Below are 16,525 nucleotides of genomic sequence, written 5' to 3'. Positions count from 1 at the left end.
TTGGAGATGAAATCGTCGCCGCGCGCCGAACGCTGTATGTGCGAGTGAAAGGGCGCGAGGGGCGCGTCTTTCACGGGGAGTGAACGCACGGCGGAGAACAAACGCGCGTTCTGCGCCGTGCTCGCTTAAGGGCTGCAGAAGTAGGCGTCTCTTTTCTCCTTTACAATCACCATATATGTAGAGCAAACGCGCCTTCTTCGGACACGCGAGAGGCCGTGGGGGAGGGGGAGGGAAGGGAGGCGACGTTTAGCTGCGGCACCAAGTGCCTATTTATATCAGAGGCTCCAGCAACAGTCACCAACGCCGCACGCATTTTGAGCTAACGCGGGCAAAACGCCGATGGCGTCGACAACAGTTCTGCGTGTTGTTGCTACCAAAGCCGCTCACCTTACTTCGTATGACATTGCTGTGTTGCTATCGCATTCATTGCTTCGCCCTTAGGGCGAAACTGTGACATTTTTTTCCAGGCTAAAGCCTTTAATTAGCGCTGGATGCCCTTCCTCATATATATTCAAAGTAAATGACGTGCCTTCAAAGGAATTGTCATGTCGAAAGAAGGTGGCGTTTTAGCTAGCCTCGAAGACTCTCGCTTAAAGAATACAGGATAATACAATATGTGCCAGAAAATACAGGATGTGCGGAGTTTGCCTGCACATCTTGCCTGTGCCACCATTGAGGCGATAGTATTACGATCTATAGAGTCATTACGGAGAAAACAGCCCTGCTTTTGAAAGAGATCGCTGGAAAATGAAGCTGCTAAGGTGGAGTTTCATGGATGTTTTATTGCGATAGCAATTATATTGACACTCCAAAGCGGATTTCTGCCGTCGTCGCCGTCGCCGTGAGGTTCCGTATGACGTCAACGGCGATGAAATCGTCGCCGCGCTCCGAACGCTGTATGTGCGAGTGAAAGGGCGCGAGGGACGCGCGCTTTCACGGGGAGCGAACGCACGTCGGAGAGCAAACTCGCGATGATAAGTGGTTCTTGAGGGAAAGGGAAAGGTTGGCGCTATCTTCTGCAGCCCTTGAGGGAGCACGGCTCAGCGCCAAAATGTGCGCCGTAGTAAGTGGTTCTTGAGGAAAGGGAAAGGTTGACGCTATCTTCTGCAGCCCTTGAGGGAGCACGGCTCAGCGCCAAAATGTGCGCCGTAGTAAGTGGTTCTTGAGGAAAGGGAAAGGTTGACGCTATCTTCTGCAGCCCTTGAGGGAGCACGGCTCAGCGCCAAAATGTGCGCCGTAGTAAGTGGTTCTTGAGGGAAAGGGAAGGTTGACGCTATCTTCTGCAGCCCGTGAGGGAGCACGGCTCAGCGCCAAAATGTGCGCCGTAGTAAGTGGTTCTTGAGGGAAAGGGAAAGGTTGGCGCTATCTTCTGCAGCCCTTGAGGGAGCACGGCTCAGCGCCAAAATGTGCGCCGTAGTAGTGGTTCTTGAGGAAAGGGAAAGGTTGGCGCTATCTTCTGCGCCCTTGAGGGAGCACGGCTCAGCGCCAAAATGTGCGCCGTAGTAAGTGGTTCTTGAGGAAAGGGAAAGGTTGACGCTATCTTCTGCAGCCCTTGAGGGAGCACGGCTCGCGCCAAAATGTGCGCCGTAGTAAGTGGTTCTTGAGGGAAAGGGAAAGGTTGGCGCTATCTCTGCAGCCCTTGAGGGAGCACGGCTCAGCGCCAAAATGTGCGCCGTAGTAAGTGGTTCTTGAGGAAAGGGAAAGGTTGGCGCTATCTTCTGCAGCCCTTGAGGGAGCACGGCTCAGCGCCAAAATGTGCGCCGTAGTAAGTGGTTCTTGAGGGAAAGGGAAAGGTTGGCGCTATCTTCTGCAGCCCTTGAGGGAGCACGGCTCAGCGCCAAAATGTGCGCCGTAGTAAGTGGTTCTTGAGGAAAGGGAAAGGTTGACGCTATCTTCTGCAGCCCTTGAGGGAGCACGGCTCAGCGCCAAAATGTGCGCCGTAGTAAGTGGTTCTTGAGGGAAAGGGAAAGGTTGGACGCTATCTTCTGCAGCCCTTGAGGGAGCACGGCTCAGCGCCAAAATGTGCGCCGTAGTAAGTGGTTCTTGAGGAAAGGGAAAGGTTGACGCTATCTCTGCAGCCCTTGAGGGAGCACGGCTCAGCGCCAAAATGTGCGCCGTAGTAAGTGGTTCTTGAGGGAAAGGAAAGGTTGGCGCTATCTTCTGCAGCCCTTGAGGGAGCACGGCTCAGCGCCAAAATGTGCGCCGTAGTAAGTGGTTCTTGAGGAAAGGGAAAGGTTGACGCTATCTTCTGCAGCCCTTGAGGGAGCACGGCTCAGCGCCAAAATGTGCGCCGTAGTAAGTGGTTCTTGAGGAAAGGGAAAGGTTGACGCTATCTTCTGCAGCCCTTGAGGGAAGCACGGCTCAGCGCCAAAATGTGCGCCGTAGTAAGTGGTTCTTGAGGAAAGGGAAAGGTTTGACGCTATCTTCTGCAGCCCTTGAGGGAGCACGGCTCAGCGCCAAAATGTGCGCCGTAGTAAGTGGTTCTTGAGGGAAAAGGGAAAGGTTGGCGCTATCTTCTGCAGCCCTTGAGGGAGCACGGCTCAGCGCCAAAACTGTGCGCCGTAGTAAGTGGTTCTTGAGGAAAGGGAAAGGTTGACGCTATCTTCTGCAGCCCTTGAGGGAGCACGGCTCAGCGCCAAAATGTGCGCCGTAGTAAGTGGTTCTTGAGGAAAGGGAAAGGTTGACGCTATCTTCTGCAGCCCTTGAGGGAGGGAAATGGAAGGTTGCGCTACTTCTGCAGCCCTTAGGGGCACGGCTCAGCGCCAAAATGTGGCGCCGTGTAATGGTTCTTGCGGAAAGGAAAGGTTGACGCTATCTTCTGCAGCCCTTGAGGGAGCACGGCTCAGCGCCAACGGGTAGGGGTAAGTGATCTGCGCCGTGCTCCCTGAAGGGCTGCAGCGTCTCTTTCCTCCTTTCCATATATAGAGAGCAAATGCGACTTTTGCCGTCACGCGAAATGCTGTGGGGGGGGGGGGGGGGGGGAGGGGAAGCGACGTTTAGCTGCGGCACCAAATGCATATTTATATAAAAATGCCGCGCGCGTTCGGTGCGAACGCGGGCAAAACGCCGACGGCGTCGACAACAGTTCTGCGCGTTGTTTAGTAGTAAAGCGTGGATTTGAGGAGAGACCTGAGCAATTCTGCGCGTTGTTGGTGCTGCTGCATGTCCCAGTTTACACAGCTGATAAAAATACTATCCTTTCTCCGTATAGCTCTCTACTAATTTCCTATCGCAATTGAAGCTTCGCCTTTCTGGTGAAAGTGTGACATTTTTTTAGCTTTGCAATAATAAAAGTTTAGTTTTACAGATCCCACGTTCTGTGGGCATCGATTTTATGGGAAGCCGTTTGCGGAGAGCCTACCAAGTTAACGAAACGACCACGAGAACACCAAGACGTAGGTGGCTGTTTCATGACCTACTTGACACGCATGTAATGACATTCATATGAATCTTCAGGAATTCCTTTAGCTACGCCTAAGAGACCTTAAGGTCAAAGCCTTAGTCATTCATGGTCATGACTATGACTTCGACCAGATTAAGGTACTAGCGTTGACTGCTTGTTTTTAGATTTAAAAAAAACATTTGATTGGGTACGACATGATTGTATAATACACAAACTTCAGCATTTAAAAATTCCCGCTGACCTAATGAACTGGTTAAAAAACTACTTCGTAAATCGCAGACAGATAACAGTGGTAAATGGATGTTGCTCATCAGCTGTTCCAGTCACGTTCGGAGTACCGCACGGGTCTGTTCTGGGCCTGTTATTATTTCCTATTTTTATTAACGATATTGCTAAAAACATCCAGTCCAACCTTCGATTGTACCCAGATGACTGCGTTGTTTACCGCTCGATAAACAATCCAAGTGACATCAAAATTCTTCAACAGGACCATAATAAAATTTCGAACTGGTGTGCTACTTGGTCCATGACCCTAAATGAATCAAAATGCAACTACGTGTGCTTTTCTAGGAAAAAAACTGACGTTTCCCATTCTTACAGAGTGAACAATTCAACCATTCCGAGCGTAACAGGGGCCAAGTACCTCGGCGTTCACTTCTCAAGCGATCTTACTTGGCAGGATCACATTGCTGAAATTGCCGCAAAAGGGAATAAGACACTAATGTTCTTGGCTCGAAATTTTTCCCCCTGTCCTCTGGCAACTAAGAAGTTATTATACACGACATACGTGAAGCCTATTCTTGAGTATGCGTGCACGATATGGGACCCTTATCAGGACAACCTTAAATACATTCTAGAGCGCGTACAAAACCGAGCGGCACGCTTTATCACTGGGAACTATAGCAGATCTATTAGCATCACAGAAATGAAAATACGCCTAGAGGTTTCGACGCTAGCCGAACGCCGGCGTTGCTTGCGTCTCAAATTTTTTCATAAGATTTTTTACAACAATACTGGCATTAATAAATCAAAATACATGCTTAACCGACATTACATATCCCATCGCCGTGAACACACATTAAAAGTAAGCCCAATGAAGTCAAGAACGAACCTGTTAAAATATTCTTTTTTCCCCAAAACCATCAATGAATGGAACGCTCTGCTTGAGGACACCGTTTCTAAAACATCAAATTCAGTCTTTTACACTGGACTGCTTGCCATGTGATCAGTTCGTGTGTTTGTTGTTATTTTTTTTCTCGCGTTTGCTGGCCTACTATATATGAGAGTGTATATGTGCGTGTGTGTTTATATATGTATATGTGCACATGTATGTGTATATGTGTATATATGTACATATAGTCCTTTTCTTTCTTTATTTCTTTTTTTGTTTTGGAGATAGTTATGCTGCCTTTACTCTATTATTCGTCACCTTGTTGTTTTTGTTATGTAACCTTAATTACTACTGTTTTGCATTTGTATTATTATTGCGATAGCAATTATATGGACACTCAAAAGCAGATTTCTGCCGTCGGCGTCGCCGTCGCCGTCGCCGTCGCCGTCGCCGTCGCCGTGAGGTTCCGTATGACGTCATTTGGAGATGAAATCGTCGCCGCGCGCCGAACGCTGTATGTGCGAGTGAAAGGGCGCGAGGGGCGCGTCTTTCACGGGGAGTGAACGCACGGCGGAGAACAAACGCGCGTTCTGCGCCGTGCTCGCTTAAGGGCTGCAGAAGTAGGCGTCTCTTTTCTCCTTTACAATCACCATATATGTAGAGCAAACGCGCCTTCTTCGGACGCGCGAGAGGCCGTGGGGGAGGGGGAGGGAAGGGAGGCGACGTTTAGCTGCGGCACCAAGTGCCTATTTATATCAGAGGCTCCAGCAACAGTCACCAACGCCGCACGCATTTTGAGCTAACGCGGGCAAAACGCCGATGGCGTCGACAACAGTTCTGCGTGTTGTTGCTACCAAAGCCGCTCACCTTACTTCGTATGACATTGCTGTGTTGCTATCGCATTCATTGCTTCGCCCTTAGGGCGAAACTGTGACATCTTTTTTTTCCCTTCCACTGTAATGCTCTCTGAGCGAATGTGGGAATGGTAATAAATAAATAAATAAATAAATAAATAAATAAATAAATAAATAAATAAATAAATAAATAAATAAATAAATAAATCAACCTTTAGCCTTTTCCTTCACTTAGTACCACATCCTAACCTATTCCATTGTTTTCTGAGTGTGAATGTTTTTTCGCTGAGTCATTGTCATTCTTGCCGAGTAATGGTCATGACTATGACTTCTACCGCCATCCTTTAGTGTTTCCTTCGATTAGTACACACGTCCGAACCCATTTCAGTGGTTCTACCCACGGTTCAACCACCGGTTACAACCACACCGATCATACTATTTGTCCTACGGAGCCGACAAGTAAGGACTTCAATGTACACCTCTGTCGTTTCAACCACTGATGATGCACAAGGTTCTTTAGCAACATTTCTAAAACTCTTTATAGAAACGGCGATCATTTCTGCCTGGTAAGAATCAGTTAGACTATATTTCACAAGAAGCATGACACCTTTTTTCAAACCCTTGAATATATCTAACAAAAGTAGGTTTAATGTTTCTTGTCACCAGCGTACAGAAACAAAATATTGTGGCGCAAACTTAAGCAACAATGCCGTTTGACCGTTATGCCACGGCCGCTGGATAAAAAATTTGTCGCAGTTTCACCCGAAAGGCGAAGCACCAATTGCGATAGCAAATTAGTAGAGAGCTATACGGAGTAAGAATAGTAGTTTTATCAGTTGTATAAACTTAGACATGCAGCAGCACCAGCAAAGCTCAGAACTGTTGTCGACGGCGTCGGCGTTTTGCCCGCGTTCGCACCGAACGCGCGCGGCGTTTTTATATACATACGTATTTGGTGCCGCAGCTAAACATCGTCTCCCTCCCTCCCTCCCTCCTTCCCGTCCCCCCACAGCCTTTCGCGCGACGGAAAAATTTGCGTTTGCTCTCTATATATGGAAAGGAGGAAAGCGACGCTTAATTCTGCAGCCCTTCAGAGTGTTGGCGCTGAGCCGTGCTCCATCAAGGGCTGCAGAAGATAGCGCCAACCTTTCCCTTTCCCTCAAGAACCACTTATCATATCGGCGCCGAACGCGCGTTTGCTCTCCGACGTGCGTTCGCTCCCCGTGAAAGCGCGCGTCCCTCGCGCCCTTTCACTCGGACATACAGCGTCCAACCTTTCCCTTTCCCTCAAGAACCACTTATCATCGGCGACGATTTCATCGCCGTTGACGTCATATGGAATCTCACGGCGACGGCAGAAATCTGCTTTGGAGTGTCCATATAATTGCTATCGCAATAAAAGAAAGGTATCCAGCGGCCGTGGTTATACAATAGAATGCGTCGGCGAATGCAATACGTCAAGGTGGTTAACCAGTGAAGCTGAAACTTGCGACCTCATAATCAGAACTGGTTTTGGCACGTTAAACCCCAGAAAAAGAAGAAGAAGAAACTTGGGGTACCGGTGTTTATCACTGGGTTAATGCCGAGGTTTCATTAAAGTATCTTTTTTCGCTGAGTCATTGTCAATTTTTATGGTGCATGCTCATGACTATGACTTCTACCAATATCCGTTAGTGTTTACTTCACTTAGTACCCACGTCCGAACCCATTTCAGTGGTTTTTGAGTGTCATTCTTTTTTCGCTGGGTCATTGTCATTTTAGGCGGCTGTTCCATGACCTACATGACACCCATGTCTTGACATTCTTGTCCTATCATTTATGTTCGTCATGCACTCTTGTTCTACTATGCCAATTTTGGTACCTACCAAGTTAACAAAACGACCATGAGAGCACCAAGTCGTAGGAGGCCATTTCATGACCTGCATGACGCGCATGTCATGATACTCATGTCATGACCTGTCATCTATGTTCGTCATACACTCTTGTCATATTATGCCGATTTGGGTACGTACCAAGTTAACAAAACGACCATGAGAGCAGCAAGACATATGCGGCTAGATAGATAATGTCAAAGCGGCAAATGTTCGGCAAGAAATGCTTCGCATTTAAAATCTGGCATTCGGGATGTGGTGGCGGATGGTTTGAATGTGCTTGTGAATGCTCTTGTTTAGATATTGTCTTCAGTGTCGTGAATTGAGATTTGATGCTGGATTCTCTTCTTGCGTTTTCTATCGGGCCCTATCTCTTGATCCGATGATGGCCGTCGCTTTAGTAGCTTCTTAAGACTGACTCTTATGTCTACCATACAAAGTTAAATTAGTTGTTTCTTCGGGTCAAGGGTGAAATAGTTCGTGAATGTCATTTTCTTGTAGCGTAACCAGTTCCGTAAATGAAAGTTTTCCAAGTGTCAATATCGTAATGTTCATTGGTTAGTTGATAGAACTTTAGACGACATAAACGATTTGGTTGGCTAACTGATGGAAACCCACTTTTCTTTATGAGGGAACTGATGGATGATCTACCATATGAAGTGTAAATGGATCACACCACCTTTTTGTATTATATCTATAGTTTATAAGTCTTATTGTTAGAATAGCAGTCAAAAATCATTACGGCATACTGCCTTACAGGTAACATATTAGTGCTCCCACAATCAGGCATCCGGCAGCTATGCCTGGATCATCAGAACATGAAAGGCTTGCAGATTAGCATAATTATCTTAGAAGATCGAGCTCTGAGCTTATCTTATATAATACATTTCTCTCCATGCTATCCTGGAAGTGCGGCCTTCAAAGGTGATAAGAGCTGCTGCTGAATTCTACTTCGCTTAGTGCGGTCTATGACTTATCTCATTTAAACGGAAGTTTTTGGCAGGTAAACTCATATGTTTATATCTGTTTGTTATTACGCGACTCATATAGACCTATTTTGCGATTGTAACCCACGAACAGTATTTCTAGCGCTGAATAATATACAGCGTTATATTAAGTCACATTACAACTTTGGACACCTTTTTAAGGAACATGATCGTTTGCTGGCATCTTTTCTAACGAAAAAAGCGTTTAAAAGTGGTCCTAAGCGTTAAATGCGTTATAGATAAAAGTTTAGAGTATAATGTGAGTAAAGTGCACAGGAATCAGCCTTTGAAACACCGAAATAAACAAAAACAAAAAAAAAGCAGTATAAGCCCAAACGTTTTCAGGTATAGTGGTTATTATAACAAGTGGAAAAGCATCTACGCAAGCTTCAGTGGAAGTATTTTCATTTTCTATAGCAAGGAATCTTATGTCATAAAGTGTGATGGGTAATTCTTGTTTCAGTGTTATCTGCATGACTATCTCAACAGCCTAAGAAAATATGGTTGATTATTTTGGCCTTGTGACTATCTCGGCGATCTGTCGGTGGAACAATCTTTTCTATTGTCACCATGGATTCACAGCCAACGTTTCTGTGTGCAAATGAAAGAAAAAAAAACGTCTTTGTAGATGCTTTCACAGGCATTCTTTCAACCCTTTCAGAACGTCTTCATGACCACCTGTGAAGTATAATGATCTATAAACTGGCACTGGCAGCATCGTTTTTACTAGGTCCTCATAAAGTTTTCTTCTTGACAATGGGCTCAAGTATTTAATGAAGAAATGCACTTTTAACACACAAAGAGCTGCCACTACTTCTTTTAAGTAACCACGAGCATGACCATAGCCAGCTGTTGTCGATGGAACAACAAATTCTGGAATTCCTCCAGAAAGTATCACTTGCATAATAGTTCTAAAAAATCAATAGTTCGATCTGTCTGGAAAATAAATGGTGGTGCCAGGTGCAGACGCCCGACCCACTAGGCAATACATTATTGAACGTGTTGTTAAACTTAGAGAAGGATATAACTTCCAAGAGGAGAGGCCAGAATGATTGCTTTTGTTGAATGATCTTGCAAACTTAAAGCCCTATTAGTACTATTCAGCCTGAGCCGTGCTGGACTCTCATCGATTTGTGCGTTTAATTTCTGACTCTAATGCTTCAGTTGTACTGAGAAGACAAAAGTAAGAAAGTGTTACACGTTTGTGAAACGTGAAGGCGAAATCCTGCCAGCTGTGGAAGAAGACGACTACGAATGCGCGAGCAGTGGCATGAGCGCGTCTCTGTGACGACGTGACATCTGCAATCAGGCACGTACTAGGCACACCTTTACTGAGCCACAACCATGGAGCATTTCCTCTCACATCTTACGGTATCTGGTTCCTTCGTTTCAAAAAGACAATCACTTATAGACCATATGATTTGTTTATGTTATGAGGAATCTATTCATTATAGAGAAGCAGCATGATGGATAGACATGCCGAGCCACCTCGCTTGACAGGGTCTGTCTTTCTAGAAGCTGCTAAAGTGCGTAGTGTGGTTGCAACCTTTGATCCCGTTCCTTAGTGGATTTCGTGTCTGGACGGTTGTATTTGCTTGCCCGATTTTTAAACTTGTATAAATGTAACGTAACTATTTTACGCGTGAAATTACTCATAATTTCGTGCAATAAACCAAAAAAATTCAGTGCCATTCCACTCAGTGGAGGTGGATGACCAGCGAAGCGGTGTGTATGGTGATTTACCGTTGCTCCGGTGAAACGTTCCAAGTTTGTGGGATCGGGGCCACATGGATGGTTCGCATTTCTTTTCGCCTCGCCGTCCTGGCAGGTAGCACGCTTACGCTTGGCGTCCGCGGCCCGCTCATCGTCGGTGGTCTCCTTCCGCCGCCGCCGCGCCCATTTCCTCTTCTGTACAGCCGCCATTCTTGGTACAGGCACACTGTTCTTCTTGAGACCGTACAACGCGCGTCCTGCACATTTCACAGTCACAGCAGAACTGAGGAAAGGAGCCTACGTAAAGCATCACGTCAGGAGACAGAAGACACAGAGATTGGTAGGCACTAGTTTCTATACGCGGAATGACGTACACGTGTATGGTGCGAACGCAGACATGGCCGACGCTGGTCAAAGTGTAACGTACCTGTTCTTATCAGCTTAATATCGCATACGGATTGTATTTTGACCCAAGATATTAAACACATTTTTGCAAGTAGGCAGAGTGCTTGAAGCCTGCTTCACCTCCACCGCGGCGCGGCCCGGTATTGCACTATATTCGAGATTTTTGGTCTACGGACATCGATCCGCTGGAAGCTAGCCACATACAGCTTTCCTGTAAAAGAAAAAGAGCAGAAAAAGAAGAGCAGCCGTGGCTTCAGGGAAGCGTGCTCGTCTCGCATCGCGGAGGCCCGGGCTCCATTCCCACCCAGACCGAAATGTACTAAATCTTTTCTTCAAAGCCACGAATTTACTTTGTTACAGGAGCCTCCCTGAGAAATGTGACGTCAAAACGAGCATTTTCAGACGTGTTTTTACTCTTCGCGGCGTCGGCCATTTTTCGTCACGGTGCAGTGACCTTGCTTTCACCAAGAAAGGAGTTTCACCAAGAAAGTGACCTTGGTTTCACCAAGGTCACAGCAAGGTTACTGCACAATCGGCGGTGGCTTCTTTAATCGTCCGTGTTAGCATCTCTAATTCCCACGCTGCGGTTGCAGGTACGACTCCCCCCCCCCCCCCCCTTTTTTTTTTTTTGCTTTTCGTTCTTCTTGCTTTTTTCCTTACCTCCGTTTTTTTTCGGCAGTTTCTCTGACGTAGCGAACACCTTTCCACCATTTAGATCTGATAATGGCTAATTACAGCAAACAGGCCGTCCTCACTACCGCTCGACAGCCCGAGCTAATGCACCGTCAGGTTATGCTGATGCGTATGTAGTACGTTTATTGCGCTGTTTCTGCACTAAATTTATTCCGTTCTTATTATAGTGCTCTATAGCGGTCATGTAAGATCGCCTTAATAAACTTACTTAAACACGTGACCCGACGGTCCGATGCGTGTGACAGTCTGGCAGAAGTGAAGGACGCTCTGATCTTGTCATCTTAATTTCTCAGATGTAAGTAGCGAAAAAAATAAAATAAAGTAATGAAGTGGCATAAGGGTGGTATCATGGGTGTAAAATGCTGAAGGAACGCTTTTACACCCACAAGTGTGTAAAGCGTTTTCAGTGCAGTACCACCACGCCTACTCCTGACGACGCTTACAAATAAATTTGACTAAGGGGGCCCAGCAGTGGTTAGAGTAGTATATTTCCTCAGGAAAGAAATCTCAAAAGTGGTTATTGTGCAGGCCACAGTTGAGACTGGCCAATATTTTCTGCCATATGCGCAGCCTAAAACCGCATTAGCTTGGCTCAGGCATGCTGTATATTCAGATATCGTGTACACGCGGGACATGGCACCGAATGACGAGCGACTTTGGCGGCGTGCTAGTCGCGTGTGACTTTTCCAACCCGGATGTGCTGTTTCATATGGTGTGGCTCTTGAGCGGAAAGTGTACAGTTGACGTCAGCCAATCATTACAGACCGGTCATTGGAACGCACGTATTCGTATAGGGTGCGTGTGCCGTGACGCTATAGCATTGGTTGCTTAATCTCGCACACTCTTTCGGTCGCCAGGGCATGCCTCGTAGTGAGACTTTTAAGTGAGAAATTAAGTCATACTTTGCGCTAGTGCTCTTTGCCACAGTGAGTGTCACTTTGGCGGCGCGATGCTAGACGAGAAAAGAAAGTGTCATTTGGAAATAATGACTGGGTCGATTGGTAAGTCAGCTAGCGCATTATATGTTTGTTATTTTAGCCGATATTTGCAAAGTACCAGAACACCATCAATTGCACCGAGCGAAGACCAGACGACATTACATCCAACCATCGAGCTGCGCTCAAGTCCTGACAGTGAGCGAAGCGCCGGTGCACTAAAAAAAAAAAAAGAAAAGACACGGATTTCGTTGGCAGAGAGGAAGAATGGCTGTTTTCATAGCAGGTATGCTTAGAACATTTTGAATAAAAAAATTGGTTCAAGAATTAGCTCGGACCTTTCAATGAGATTTCATTTATATATGGAGCACTGCCATCGAGGCTACGCACTTAGACAGCCAAGTGAGTTCGACGGTCGCACTCGTAGGCAAGTACAGTGTGACTTTCCGTGTGACAGCCTGTAGATTTACACTACTGGCGACATGCACTCGCTCAATGTGACATTAAATTTGACCGTCTGACATGGGTATACATAGAACTCCAGTGCCAGATTATTGCAGGCGGCCGAAGCACGAGGCAACGTAAAAGCTCGCAGGCTGGCGTCAAAACTATCGCGCGGTCCGCGTCCCGAAAACGCGCCACGCTGTTTGTTATTCAGACCTGACATAACTTCGTGGCCTGACAGGATAAGCGTTCGACGCGCCTTGTATTACTGAATTCTGTGTTCAATAGCGAACATACGTTTGTACGGACAAGTATGCCGGAAACCGTGGGCTGAATTCACAAAGCCTTTCGTTGTAGAGTGGTGTTTGCCATTTGCCGATAGCTTTCGCTAATAGGGACATTTAGAAATGGCGCACCGAAGCTTCGTTGCGTATACCGAAAGCCCCACGCCCTGCTTGCGTTCTTTATTACTCCTTTTGCATTCTTTCGATGTCTCCGCTGCTCCATTGATAATGTCATCGATCTGGTCACTTACGCCCAACAGCAAAAGAGATTAAAACGGCAATCTGTCGCTATGTTTCTCGACATAAAAGGAGCTTATGAAAATGTTGCTCATGATGCCATACTTGATGCTCTTGAATTGGTTGGTCTTGGTGGCCGAGTGTATACCGGTGGACCCGCAACTACTTACACATGAGGTCCTTATAGCGTAAGGGTGTCTTCTGAATACAGGCCCGTAGTTTTGAACAATTATTTTTTTTTCGAGCTTCGTCATTGGCTCGCGCGAAGCCCCGTCCACGCTCTATCACTAGTTTTTGTCGCTCAGCGGCACGGATGATAGGAAATGAACAGGCGCGAACTTAAAAAGCCTTTTTATTGCTGGCCATTGGTGCACCATGCAAGTGCACCAAGTAGCGCCGCAGTGCGATCTGACAGCTAAAGTGGGTGTCATAGGTGCTTACAGAAAAGTTCACCTCGACGAAAGTAAAACGTTCCGGTGATGAATGTAAATAACTCCCACCGCAAGAAAGCCACGAGGAGCCTTTGAGGTGAAAGTCGTCGAGTTGCCGCGACATTAGGCCTATAAGGCGTCAGTGGCTTCGGCCTGCATCAACAGAAGGACGGATTGAAATGACCGAGCACGTAGAGTATACAGAAAGTGGACTAGGACATTATAGTTTCAACGCGCGCGAGCATTAAATTGTTTATTTGAAAGCCGGAGCAGACGATAAAACCGTGACGCAGGCCAGCACTGTAAATGAATTTGCTCATCGTGCCATATAAGGTTCGACCAACAGACGCTGACGCACAGATTAGCTTGCAAGAACACGTCATATATGTATAGGGATTAGCGTAGGCTAAAATCGTAGTGCACTCGTCAACCAGGCTCGGAACGGTGAGAATTTGCGTACTTGATGAGATCAGCGCAAACTGCGCATATTCCAGCTCATCTCTCAATGCATATACGATATTGTAGGACAATCAAATGTTTTCCGAAGAAATATTTATCATGACTTTCCCGCCTTTGAAGTTAACGCTCCTCAGAGACGACCCTAAAGTAAACAATAATTGACCAGTGACCAGTGAACGATAACAAGCAGAAAGGGTACGTATTTAAATGGCGAATAAATAAATAAATAAATAAATAAATAAATAAATAAATAAATAAATAAATAATAAATAAATAAATAAATAAATAAATAAATAAATAAATAAATAAATAAATAAATCCGTGACAAAACTATCCCGTCAGCAGCCGTGCAGCGTCATGGAAAACGGTTGGATTCGGAGGACGACCAAAAGTCTCGCGGCAGTGTCCTATAGAGAGATTTACGATTCAAAGCTCTCGCGCGTCGAATCTACGCTTTCACGAGGAATGCGCACAGTAGGCTGCTGGGAACGCTTTGATCTTGATAAGGGGAAAAGCTTTCCTCACTCCCGGGCCACTGCGCTGCTACCGCATACACTTTACTCGCGTGGCTCGCGAATCAGCTCCGATGCCATCGCCGAAGCTATAACAACACGCACAATCGCACGAAAAGCAACGAAGGCTTTCTCCCGGCCCTGCAGCCGTACGGGGAGAGTCTGCAATCGTTTCCTAATGGTCCCAAGGCACGCGAGTTCTTACGAGCGGCCTACTCCGCGAGACTCCCGAAGCCGTTACGTTCCAGTCTCCTCAATGCAGCTGCTGCTATTGCGTTATTCCGAGCGTCGCGTCGCATCAGCAAAGGCGGCGGTGGCGGAGCAAGCTGTGCGGGCGCGTCGTCGCTGCCCGCATGGCCCTCCGCTCTACCGGCGCGTGGTCCGTACGCCTTTGCGTGCGTGTTTGCGCCCAGTATACTGCGCTAGCGAAAGGCCCGAATCGCGGAAGCCTCCCCACTAGGCGCGTCCTTTTGCTCTTACCGCTCGACGTGACCTGAAGACCGAGGCAAGAGAGAAAGAGAAACACGCGTGCGGCAGGCAACTGATGCTGCAAGGAAGGTGTGGAAGGAGAATAGGGGAGAGTACTACGCGCATTTTCTGAGTGGACCGCGGGAGCGTCTCTATACGACCGCGACCAGCACGAAGCGGCCGAGTTGTGCAGCGCGGCGGCTAATACGACCCCGCCGAGAGCCCGTGTTGCGTGTTTGGAACGTGGTCGGCTGGGAGGTGTGTGTATGTGGTGGGTGGGTAGGGCTGGCCATGCATAACACATGAGCGAGGTGCTGAAGCCCGGCGCTTGCCCCGCGCGCGCGACATAAGGCCGCCCGATGTGTGTTTTCGGGGTGGAGGTGCTCCCATCGCGCGATGCGAATGTGAGCTCGCGCGTGTCCTGGCTGTTTGTCTGTCGATGTGCGTGCACGTACCTCAAAAGAGCACCTCATCTGCCCCTCTCTCTTTCTCTCTCTCTCTCTTTGCACACTCGCACCCCTTTGTCGGATCGATGCAACACGACGGTGGCAGCCAGCAACGCTTTTCTCCACTTCGTTATTTCATCCCTGGCCGCAACTGACGGCGTTCCGCACTCGCTCGCGCCGGCGCGCGTCTGTGCGCGTCTGTGCGTGCGTGCGTACCTCGGTGTTCGTGGGAAAGCAAGCGGAAAGCGAGGCTAAAGTGAAATTATGTCGCCCCGCGGCGGCGGCAGCAGCGGCGAGCAACAGAAAAAGGCGAAAACGAGTTCCGCGTCGTGGGATCGACCCGACGAAGCGAACAAAAGGTGCCCCGTGTCCGCCCCCCCCCCTTCCCCTCTTCCCTATTTTTTCCCCCTTCTATTTCGCTCGCTGTGTAGTCCGTGTTAGAGACCGGCGGAGTTTCGATTCTACTCGACAGCCGGCGCAGCCCTTTCCATTTCGAATTCTCCTCCACCAGACTCCCATTTCTGCCCTACAACCATGTCTCCTGCTATTTCCCGCACAGCTTTATATTGCTCGAAAGAAAGGTGTTAGGCTTTGAAACAGGAAAGATGTAAAATGTGTAACTTCGATGTTACCGCTCAAAGTGCGCATTCTAAATGAGCTGTTACGTTGACAGGATAATGGAAGCAGGCTTTAGGATGTGATTATACGGGCACCTCCTTGAAAGCGATCGCGCAGTTCGACTTGAGCAGTGAGAATTGTGGCCTGTATTCGAGGCTCTCGGTGAGGCGTAGTTACCACGCACCCAACTTACTTTCTTCGAACGTATACTGAAATTCAGCGAGAGCAACCAGCTCTTGTATTTTCATTCCTTTCTAGAGTTGGGTTTTACCAAAAGAAGGAGGGTTGCCGCTGTTCTACGAAAAAAAAAAAAGAGCAATTAGAGGCTGTGAATTGAGCCGAAGGAAGGGGTGAAGGAAACGACCCGAGAGAATAAAATAGAACAGAAAAAAGGAGAAATAACGTTGCACATTTATCGCCAGCTGCTGTCGCTCGATACGAAGGAAAGTTTAGAAGCGATGAGTTCGACATATCAAACGAAAGGGGTGAGCAGCAAGTGTCGCTCTGTTCAAAGTTTCGGATCGATTTGAGGCTCATGATACTGAAAGCGGTGATTAGAGGTGACTGCAAGGAGCACTTACGTGGTAACTATCATAGAAGAGACTGGGAGGATGCACCGTTAACAAAAAACACGTAAGCTAAAGGACGCCCTCCC

At 47.4% G+C, this 16,525-nt stretch overlaps 1 protein-coding gene and 1 non-coding gene across 2 annotated transcripts in view; both read left to right on the top strand.

The window, feature by feature from the left end:
- The window catches only part of LOC119440596 (uncharacterized), a 118,563-nt gene that overhangs the window by 65,860 nt on the left and 36,178 nt on the right, over nucleotides 1–16,525 (top strand). The gene's annotated exons all lie outside the window — the stretch shown is intronic.
- Nucleotides 10,336–10,520, top strand: LOC119443227 (U2 spliceosomal RNA). Its single transcript, XR_005190203.1, has one exon. It is a non-coding gene; the product is annotated as a U2 spliceosomal RNA (small nuclear RNA).

Source organism: Dermacentor silvarum, chromosome 2 (genome assembly GCF_013339745.2).
Source record: "Dermacentor silvarum isolate Dsil-2018 chromosome 2, BIME_Dsil_1.4, whole genome shotgun sequence".
Taxonomy (NCBI): domain Eukaryota; kingdom Metazoa; phylum Arthropoda; class Arachnida; order Ixodida; family Ixodidae; genus Dermacentor; species Dermacentor silvarum.
Note: the sequence above shows the minus strand (reverse complement) of the source record. Positions and strands in the feature narration are given on the sequence as shown.